The following is a 10576-nucleotide window of genomic DNA, read 5'->3' on the forward strand; positions in this document are numbered from 1 at the left end:
ATATTTATGTTTCCACACTGTCTGCTTTTATGTTGTTTGTCTGCCTTCTATACAGGAGTAGCACAGTGCCTTTTGGGATCTACCCCTGCCAAGCTTGTTGAACTTTCAAACTCCAGGCTTTAAGCCCTGCTGGTTGCAAGAAGTCATGAAATTTAGCCCTTCTCATTTTCCAAGCCCATGGCTTTGAAAGAATGTTACCCCTGTGCATTCCCCTATGTGTTCTTTCTTCTCTTGTCCTTCTCCAAGAACACAGCTCCCTCCCCTCTGCAGTACCTATAATCCATTTTCCCCTAAACCATGTTTCTGCACCTCCTACCATCTTCAATATCGACTCCTTTCTCCTGTTAGTTGTGGAGTTTGTTCTAAGTCATCAGATCTATTTTTTAGGTATTTAGAATCATTTGATAGTTTTCCAGCTGGGCTCATGTGACGAGGTGAGCCAAGGGTCCCCACACTTTGCTGCCATCTTCCTTTCTGTCAAGATGTATCTGAAGACATATCTATTTTAATTAAATCAACAAATTTAAAGTACCTTTTATTTATGAAAGATTTATCCTATATCCCATGAACTTGAAAAATATTTTGATTAAATATTTTATATTTGATAGTTTTAAAATAGTTAAATTGATAGGTTCTTATTTTTCTTTAAGACAAATAGAGCCATTTTACAAATTATTTTGGCAATACTATCTAGAGTTAGAAAAATATAACACATTTTACAACTTACATACGTACATAGACATATATAGATACAAACAGAGATCCTTTAACTTTTGTTTTAGAATTTACTCATAAGGGAGATATAATAATGCAAAACTCAGTAGTTTATAAAATAAGTGTTGGATGTAAATTATGCTTCTATAAGTTGGAATAAATTGAGGTTATCTTCTTAGATGGCTAAAATTTTTTATTAATGTTTGTGGAGAAGACACTTAAGATTTTTAATTCACCTAATTCTCCCCCCCCATTTTTTTCTGATGAGAATTACCTCCTTGAAGTTTGCATTTTGAAGAGGTGGCTGAGATAGAAATTCCTAGAGAAAACCAGGTAGAACATTTACATCTCCTATGAAAAGGAAAAAATAATTACAAGTTCCCTAAAGAAGGACTTTTGTTTCCTAAATCCAGATATATCACTATATCTGTAAGCCATTGGAGATGAAAAAGGGGTTTGAGGATTGCTGATAAAAGACAGGTGGGCTTTGAAGTGCTTTGAGAGTTTCATTTCTGTTCTTATAAATACTTGGATTGCAAAGTACAGTTGTTTTTAATTCCTCAAGGAATTGAGTTGCAATTTGAATGACATCTTAGATTTATCCATTCACTCGACTATATTATTTTCAGTTTGTTCTTTAGATCTGGAGGAACATATTCAACAAATAGAAAAATAAAATATTCCTATGTTGTAGATTTAGAGCTTTGTCTTTGAAATGTTTTAGTAAATCCTTTCACAAAAGATTAGTTTCCCTTTCTTCTGGGTACATAGTTTTCTTTGCTCGTTTATTTTTGTTTTTTGTTTGGCTTAGGTGAGAGAGCCTAAAAATGTTCCTATTAGTCTCTGGATTTGGTTAACTTCTGACCAGAGTGCTACTTAAAACAATCCTTCCAAAAATATCTTGTCATGTTTTAGCCAGACAAATTGTAAGTATTCCTGGTGGTACTGTAGGATCCAGTGGAGGCAAGAGACTTCCCCAACAGCAGTGCAAAGGATACCAACCTCCCAAGACTTACCAAGATTACTAAAAGAAACACTTCGTTCCCCTGAGGGCTTCCAATAATTGGTAGTAATAGCTACAATGGAGTTCCACTTTCTCTGTCCAGACATATCAAGCCAAACATTGGATGCACCTGTCATTTCTATGCAACCATATTTTGGGCTCCCAACCTGATGGTTGGCAAGCCACGTTCTTAGCACACACCAGTTGTCACTTGGAGAGAAAGATGCAATAGCCAGTTTCTCTGGATTTGTTAAAAAAAAAGGGATTATATGAAATTTTATCTTTCTTTCTCGACTGGGCCTTTCATTTGGCAAATTGGGACAGCTCACTTTGGTAAGAATTCTCAGAACCTTTGCTGACTTCTCATCCTTTCCCCAGGATTCCATCTTTAGGCCCTGTAGCAAGTAAGGATTAAAGTAGGGAGTATTGCTCTGGTATCTACCAGAATCTGGCAAGGTTTCACATTAATTTTAATTTTAGTTTCCCCCTTTGCTGTTTAAGGAAATAACTGGTAGAAGTTATGGAAAATACCTCATAGTCCTATCAACTGTGGATGGGATGGGACTATATGGGGCCCTCCTTTGAAGATACATATGGGGGAGTCTATAAGGCCATTAAATTGAAAGACTTATGTTTATTTAAAAAAAAGGCATCTTTTCAGAGTGGAAGGGCAATTCCGACAAAGGATTAGTAGAATCAGTACTCAAAGGAGGATAGAGGGGAACAGAAGGAGTTACATCAGTCTTACAATTTTTGTTTTGGTTACCTCTTGAATCTTCAATTCTTCATTAGCCTGTTGCAGTGAATCTTTCAATGAAACTATTTGGGAGTGTTGAAGGCTTTTGGAGGCTTATGCATGTCAATTAAAATAGATATTCCATTCAGTTTATTTGTCTTAACAATTCTTTTAACTTTTTTGACATTTATTTATTTTTGAGAGACAGAGCATGAGCAGGGAAGGGAAATAGGGAACCACAGGATCCAAAGCAGGCTCCAGGCTCTGAGCTGTTGGTGCAGAGCCTGACATGGGCCTTGAACCCACGAACTATGAGATCATGACCTGAGCTGAAGTTGGACACTCAGCCGACTGAGCTACCAGGCACCCCTTGACTTAACAATTCTTAGTAATCTCATCTAATTATAACATTCCTTATAATGGCTATTGTAATTCTAGGTTGTCTTTGGTAAGATTGGTTTTTGCATCTGAGAAGAGATCATAATTTTTTTTAAACATAGAGGCAGTGTAGTTTCTAAAAGGGGGGGATCATCCTTAGAGCTTTTAGATGACTAGGACCCAATTTTTAAAGTTTTTCTGAAAGGAAAGAAAAAAAATAATAGCATAAGAGGTATTCTTAGGGTTTGAACTTGGGTTTTGTTTGATAGTGTGATTTTCATGGGATACTTCTTTTTCCTGGTGGATAGTCTTTGCCCTATTTGTCCAACATGTGACCAGATGTCCCTCATTGCATGGAATTTCTTGTGGTTGTGGTTGGCAAGCAGTCTATTGTGAAATTTGCTCATCTGTGACCATCTTATTCTTATATGAGAGTTTTGTGCTTCAGATACAGTTGTCTCATGTAAAGATGGTGAATACTCAACAGTATTTAGGTGCCCAACCCATGCCCACCGATTTTACATTTAGGTTTGCTGTCAGGAAAAATACACAAGTTTAAATCTAAATTAAGCCATTCTAACTCGAAAACCAAGCACATTCTAATTCAGAAGCTAAGTGCATTCTAATTCAGCAACCAAATGCATTCTAATTCAGAAACCAAAAGACTACTCACCAGAAAGGCAATCTGTCCTTATCTAAATCTTGAATAAAGTTAGAGAGCTTGACGAAAAGAAGAGAGCTCAAAATCTGAGAGGAATCTCACCAAGGCAGAAACAGAAGGCCACTCACATAGGCCTTGAGCACAAGGAGCTCACTGCAATTATCTCACTCAGTACAAGGGTTGTCATCATTCCAGGGGTCTTATCCTTCTGATCTTGTTTCTGACACCCAAGAAATATCAATGTAAATAAACATGTAAACTGAGACAAGTTTAGATTACAAGAAAATGAGCTAAGGAATAGCACAGGGTTTGCAATTTGAGAAATGTACACTGTAGCAAGCTATAGGTGAGTAAGTTGAGGGTTGGGGCACACTGTATTTATGGACAAGGAGTGCAAAGATGGAGGGTTATGTAAACAACAGTGGTGAGAGTGGACACCTCTGTCGTGTTCCTGATCTCAGGGGGAAAGCCTCAGTTTTTCCCCAATGAGGAGGATATTAGCTGTGAGCTTTTCATAAATGGCTTTCATGATGTGTAAGTAAGTTCCTTCTATCCTGACTTTCTTGAGGGTTTTTTTTTTAAAGAAAGGATGCTGTATTTTGTGAAGTGTTTTTTTCTGCATCTAGCGACAGGATCATATGGTTTTTATCTTTTCTTTTGTTAATGTGATGTATCACATTGATTGTTTGTGAATATTGAACCAGCCCTGTAACCCAGGAAGGAATCCTACTTGATCAAGGTGGATAATTTTTTTATATGCTGTTCAAATCCGTGTGCTAGTATCATGAGGATTTTTGCATTTGTGTACATCAAGAATATTGTCCTGTAATTCTCTTTTTTTGCTGAGTCTCTTTCTGGTTTGGGAAATAAAGTGATGATGGCTTCATAGAATGAGTCCAGAAGTTTTCCTTCTATTTCTATTCTTTGGAATAGCATGAGAAGAATGGGTATTTACTCTGCTTTGAATGTCTGGTATAATTCCCCAGGGAAGCCATCTATCCCAGGGCTCTTATTCATTGGGAGATTTTTGATAACAGATTCGATTTCTCCACTGGTTATGGGTCTGTTCAGATTTTCTATCTCTTCCCACTTGAATTTTGGTAGTGCATGTGCATTTAGGAATTTTTCCATTTCTTCTAGATTGTCCAGTTTGTTGGCATATAATTTTTCATATTATTCCCTGATAATTGCTTATATTTCTGAAGGATTGGTTATATTAGATCCATTTTCATTCACAATTTTGTCTATTTGGGTGCTCTCTCTTTTCTTTTTGAGAAGCCTGGCTATAGGTTTATCAATTTTGTTTATTTTTTTAAAAAATCAACTCTTGGTTTCATTGATCTGTTCAACTAGTTTTTTTTTTATTCCATATTGTTTATTTCTGCCCTGATCTTTATTATTTCTCTTCTTCTACTGGTTTTGGGTGCTCTTGCTGCTCCCCTTCTAGTTCCTTAGGGTGCACTGTTAGATTTTTGTACTTGCGCTTTTTCTAGTTTGTGGAAATAGGCCTGAATTGGAATATACTTTCCTCTTCGGACTGCCTTTGCTGGATTCCAAAGAGTTTGGATTGTTGTATTTTCATTTTTATTTGTTTCCATATATGTTTTAATTGCTTCTCTAATTGTCTGACTGGCCCAATTGTTCTTTAGTAGGGTGGTCTTTAATCTCTATGTTTTTGGAGGTTTTCCAGACGTTTTCCTGTGATTGATTTCAAGTTTCATAGCATTGTGATCTGAAATTGTGCATGCTTTGATCTCAATTCTTTCATATTTATTGAGAGCTGCTTTATGACACAGTATGTGGTCTGTTTTGGAGAGTGTAATGTGTATTCGAGAAAAAAGTGAATTCCATAGCCTTAGGATATAGAATTCTAAATACATCTGTCAAATCCTTCTGGTCCAATGTGTCAATCAGGTCCATTGTTTCCTTAGTGATTTTCTGTATAGTTAATCTATCCATTGCTGTAAGTGGAGTATTAAAATCTCCTAAAATTAGTGCATTCTTATCACGAAGACTGTTTCTGTTTGTGATTAACTGTTTTATGTATTAGAGTGTCTCACATTGGGTATGTAGATGTTTATAATTGTTAGCTCTTCCTGATGGAGAGACCCTGTATTTAGTATATAATGCCCTTCTTCATTTCTTATTACCACCTTTAACATCCAGTTTGTCTGATATAAGTATGGCTACTCTGACTTTCTTTTGACTTCCAGTCACATGATAGATATTTCTCCATCCCCTTACTTTCAATCTGAAGGTGTCCTCAGGTCTAAAATGAGTCTCTTGTGGACAGCAAATAGATGGATCTTCTTTTTTTTTAAATCCATTTTGCTACCCTATGTCTTTTGATTGGAACATTTGGTCCATTTACATTCAGTGTTATTATTGAAAAATATGGGTTTTGATTCATTGTGTTCTCTGTAGGATTCATGCTGGTAGTGCTGTCTCTGGTATTTTGTGTTCCTTGCAGCATTTCCCTCATAGAGTCCCTCTTAGGATTTCTTGAAGGGCTGATTTAGTGACAATGAATTCTTTCAATTTTTGTTTATTTGGGAAAACCTTTATCTCTCCTTCCATTCTGAATGACAGGCTTGCTGGATAAAGGATTCTTGGCTGCATATTTTTTCTGTTCATCACATTGAAGATATCCTGCCATTCCTTTCTGGCCTGCCAAGTTTCAGTAGATAGGTCTGTAACCACTCTGATAAGCCTCCTTTTTATGTTAGGGCCTTTTTATTTCTAGCTGCTTTCAGAATTCTCTCTCTGTCCTTATATTGTGCCAATTTCACTATCATATATCTTACTGAAGGTCGATTCAAGTAACATCTGAGGGGAGTTCTCTGTGCCTACTTGATTTTAATGTCTGTTTCCTTTCCCAGATTGGGGAATATCTCAGGTATAATTTTTTCAAGTACCCCTTCAGCACCTTTCTCTCTTTCTTCTTCTTTAGGAATTCCTATGATAGAGATATTGTTCTGTTTGATTGTATCACTCAGTTCTCAAATTCTCTTTGTGCTCCTGGATCAATTTATCTCTCTTTTTCTCAGCTTCCTCTTTTTCTATAATTGTGTCTTCTAATTCACCTATTCTCTCTGCCTCTTCAATGCGTAGAGTGGCCACCTCCATTTTATTATGCACCTCATTTATTGCATTTTTTAATTAATCACAACTATTTTTAAAGTCCACAGTGTTTGAAGCAATAGTTTCTCTAATGTCTTTCATGCTTTTTTCACCTCCAGCAATTACTTTTATGACAATTGTTCTAAATTCTTGCTCCATTATGTTGGTTATATGTGTTTTGAGCAATTCTGTAGCTATGACTTCTTCCTGGAATTTCTTTAGAGGAGGAGTTCTTCCGTTTTGTCATTTTGGCTAGCTCTTTGTCTCCTGTCAGATTTAAAAGCTTGTTAGACACTCTGCATTTGTGAGTATTGCAATATTAAAGGAGGTTCATTGACTGTTTAAGGCTTGTCCGTTCAGGAGCTGTTCTTTTGATGTTGTCACTTGGTCTCTCTTGTGTGCCTTTGGTTATTTTATTTCCCTATTCATAGTGATATTTGGGACTCTCCACCATGTGTACTTTGGCTTGTTTCTTGAGGTAGCCCTGAAAAGGAAAACAGACAGACAAACACACAGGGAACAAAAGCAAGCAAACACACAGAAAAATCAATCAAACAAGCAATTCAAAAGGGAAAATAAAGGGGGGGCTTCAAAAACAACAAAAGACAAAGGACATTCTGAAAGCATAAAACCAGATATCCCAGCTACAAATTAGGAGCAGGGTGGAGGCAGTGCTGATGGAAGAGCATATACAAAGAGAGAAGTCACAGGAGTAGGGAGGAAGCGAAATTGAACATGGACCAGACAGAAAGACTAGATGGCTTAATTAAGAGAAAGAAAGAGGAGAATATGGTAGTAGGTGAGGAGAAAAAATCCGAACATACTATTACCCAAAGAAACTGTATAGTTTGATTATTCCAGAGAGAGAGAGTGAAGGGAAGGTAGCAATGGAGTTGTAGAATAGGAATCAAGCGTCCCATGGAGGATTGTGGGTCAGGGTCGCACATGAGACACTGTGACTGATCCAGAGGAGTATTTGATTTCTTCAAGCATTTGTCCAGTCCAGCGTTTAAAAATGGCATTCATACAAGAAATAATGAGTGACCAGCGGTTTAGGACAGTTACAAAGGACCCAAGATTTTGGGAAATGCCAGAAAAGGATTGAAAAGTCAAAATTGACAAAAGATTTCGAGCTATGTTTCATGGCAAAAAGTTCAAGTTGAATTATGCTGTGGATAAAAGAGGACGTCCCATCAACCACAGCACTACAGAGGACTTGAAAAGTTTTTATGACCTTTCAGATTCAGATTCAGATCTGTCTGATGAAGATGTTAAAGCATTGAACCAAAAGAAAATGAAGAAGAAAAAACCCGGACTAACAAAATAGAATAAAAAAATCTAGCTGAGGAGAAAAAGAAGGAAAGCAAGAAAAGTAATCAGAAGGATTCTGGAGATAAAAATGACTTGGATAACTCTGACAGAATTCAGAAAATGGAAAAGTCATACAAATCTAAGAAGGTAGATTCAAAAACAAGTCCTAAGACAGAGAAGAATTTACACAAAAAAGTACAAAAGGCGGAAAAAACATTATTCAACATTGCACAGATTCACATCCCAAAGGAAAGGTAAGCACAGTAGACTTGGGCATCTCTCAAATTGTGAAATCTCCAAAGGTCAAGTGCTCTAAGAAAAGAAGAGAAGTGCTATCAGTGGTTCTACTAATGGCAAGAGACAGTGATGGTTATGAAAATTTGATAGGTGGTAAGATGTATGACAATGATGCTCTGGAGGAAGATTCAGAAAGTGCTAGTGAAATAGGTGATGAAGAATCTGAAGATGGAATTACAGGCATTGGTAGAATTTCAGATGATGATGATGATGATGGTGGTGGTGGTGATATTGATGGAAATGAAAATGATTAGGAGAATGAAGATGAGGCTAGTGAGAATGATGATGAAAGTGACAGTGGCCCTGATCTTGCAAGGGGTCAAGGAAATATAGAAACTAGTTCCGAAGATGAAGAAGATATGGCCGATTTACTGCCAGAGGACTCTGGTTTTGAGCATGCTTGGAGAGAATTAGATAAAGATGCTCCTCGGACTGATGAGATTACACATCGATTAGCTGTTTGCAACATGTACTGTGACAGATTAAAGGCAAAAGATTTGCTGGCTTTGTTTAGTTCTTTTAAACCTAAAGGAGGTGTTATATTTTCTGTAAAGATATATCCTTCGGAATTTGGAAAGGAGAGGATGAAGGAAGAGCAAGTTCAAGGACCAGTATAGTTTTTAAGTATTCCTGAAGATGCCCCTGAAAAAGACTGGACTTCTAGAGAAAAACTGAGAGATTATCAATTCAAATGACTCAGGTACTATTATGCAGTAGTAGACTGTGATTCCCCTGAAACAGCTGGTAAAATTTATGAAGATTGTGATGGCCTGGAATTTGAAAGTAGTTGTTCATTCATAGATCTAAGGTTTATACCATGTGATATTACTTTTGATGATGAGCCCAAGGACGTAGCCTCAGAAGTGGATTTAACAGCATATAAACCAAAATGTTTCACATATGCTGCTATGGGAACCTCAACGGTGGAGATCACTTGGGATGAGACTGATCATGAAAGAATTACAACACTCAATAGGAAGTTTAAAAAGGGAGAACTTTTGGATATGGATTTTCAACCTACTTAGCTTCCTCTAGTGAAGATGAAGAGGAGATAGAAGAGGAGCTACAAGGTGATGATAAAGTCAACATGGAAGAAGATGGGAAAACAAAGAAAACTCAAGGATGATGAAGAGCAAATTGCTAAATACAAGGAGCTCTTGCAAGTTATTCAAGAAAAAGAAAAGAAAGGCAAAGAAAATGATATGGAAATGGAAACTAAGTGGGTTCCAGGTCTGAAAGAAAGTGCAGAAGAGATGGTCAAAAACAAATTGGAAGGGAAAGATAAACTGACCCCTTGGGAACAATTTTTAGAGAAGAAGAAAGAGAAAAAAAGACTGAAAAAGAAACAAAAGGCTCTTGCTGAAGAGGCCAGTGAAGATGAACTTCCCTCTGATGTTGATTTGAATGACCCATACTTTGCCAAAGAAATTACAAAAATAAAAGAAAAGAAAAAATTAATGAAATCTACAAAAGATGCCAAGTCTCCAGTGGAAGACGCTGAAATAGAAAGACAAAAGGCTGAAATGGCTCTGCTCATGATGGATGAGGAGAAAGAGAGCAAGAAACACTTCAATTGCAATAAGATTGTAGAGCACCAGAATCTAAGCAAAAAGAAGAAAAAACTGCTGATGAAAAAGAAGGAATTATTAGAGGATGACTTTGAGGTAAATATTAAGGATGCACGGTTTCAGGCAATGTATGCTTCCCACTTGTACAATTTGGATCCTTCAGATCCTAATTTCAAGAAAACAAAAGCTATGGAAAAAATCCTTGAGGAGAAAGCCCGGCAGAGAGAACAAAAAGAACAAGAACTTACTCAGGCAATAAAGAAAAAAGAGAGTGAAATTCAAAAGGAATCACAAAAGAGGTCCATTGATCCTGCCTTGTCAATGTTGATTAAATCTGTAAAAAACAAAACAGAGCAGTTTCAAGCAAGAAAAAAACAAAAAGTCAAATAGCTGTTTCTTTTTGGATTAAGAATGTGTTTTCCTACAGTGTACTGAAGTGATAGAAGGAATGTTTATTAGGAACAAAGCTATCTTTCAAGAATATGAATAAAATACAATTGTAAAGTTTTCCCACTATATAGCAATTTGACTTACTTGTGGATGATTGACAGATTTGTTATGTGTATTTCCACAGATTAATCATAATTAGTTTAATTAAACTGAAATATAAGATTTACAAAATGTTTGTATTTTATGAAATTGGGTCATACTAATAGTAAATTACTCTTGGCCTAATTTTTTTAAAAGATTGCTTACAATTCTGTATAAAAATAAGAGCAGTCCACAGTTGTTAAGTCTGAATAACAGGAATAATTTGAAAATAATGCAGTATATTAATTAATAAAAGG

General features: G+C 36.4%; 1 protein-coding gene and 1 pseudogene across 1 annotated transcript in view; both read left to right on the forward strand.

Annotated features, from left to right (window-relative positions):
- Positions 1-10576, forward strand: part of ZC3H12B (zinc finger CCCH-type containing 12B) — a 276426-nt gene that overhangs the window by 44530 nt on the left and 221320 nt on the right. The window lies entirely within an intron of this gene.
- Positions 7628-10178, forward strand: LOC115284055 (annotated as a pseudogene).

Source organism: Suricata suricatta, chromosome X (assembly GCF_006229205.1).
Source record: "Suricata suricatta isolate VVHF042 chromosome X, meerkat_22Aug2017_6uvM2_HiC, whole genome shotgun sequence".
NCBI classification, from domain to species: Eukaryota; Metazoa; Chordata; class Mammalia; order Carnivora; family Herpestidae; genus Suricata; species Suricata suricatta.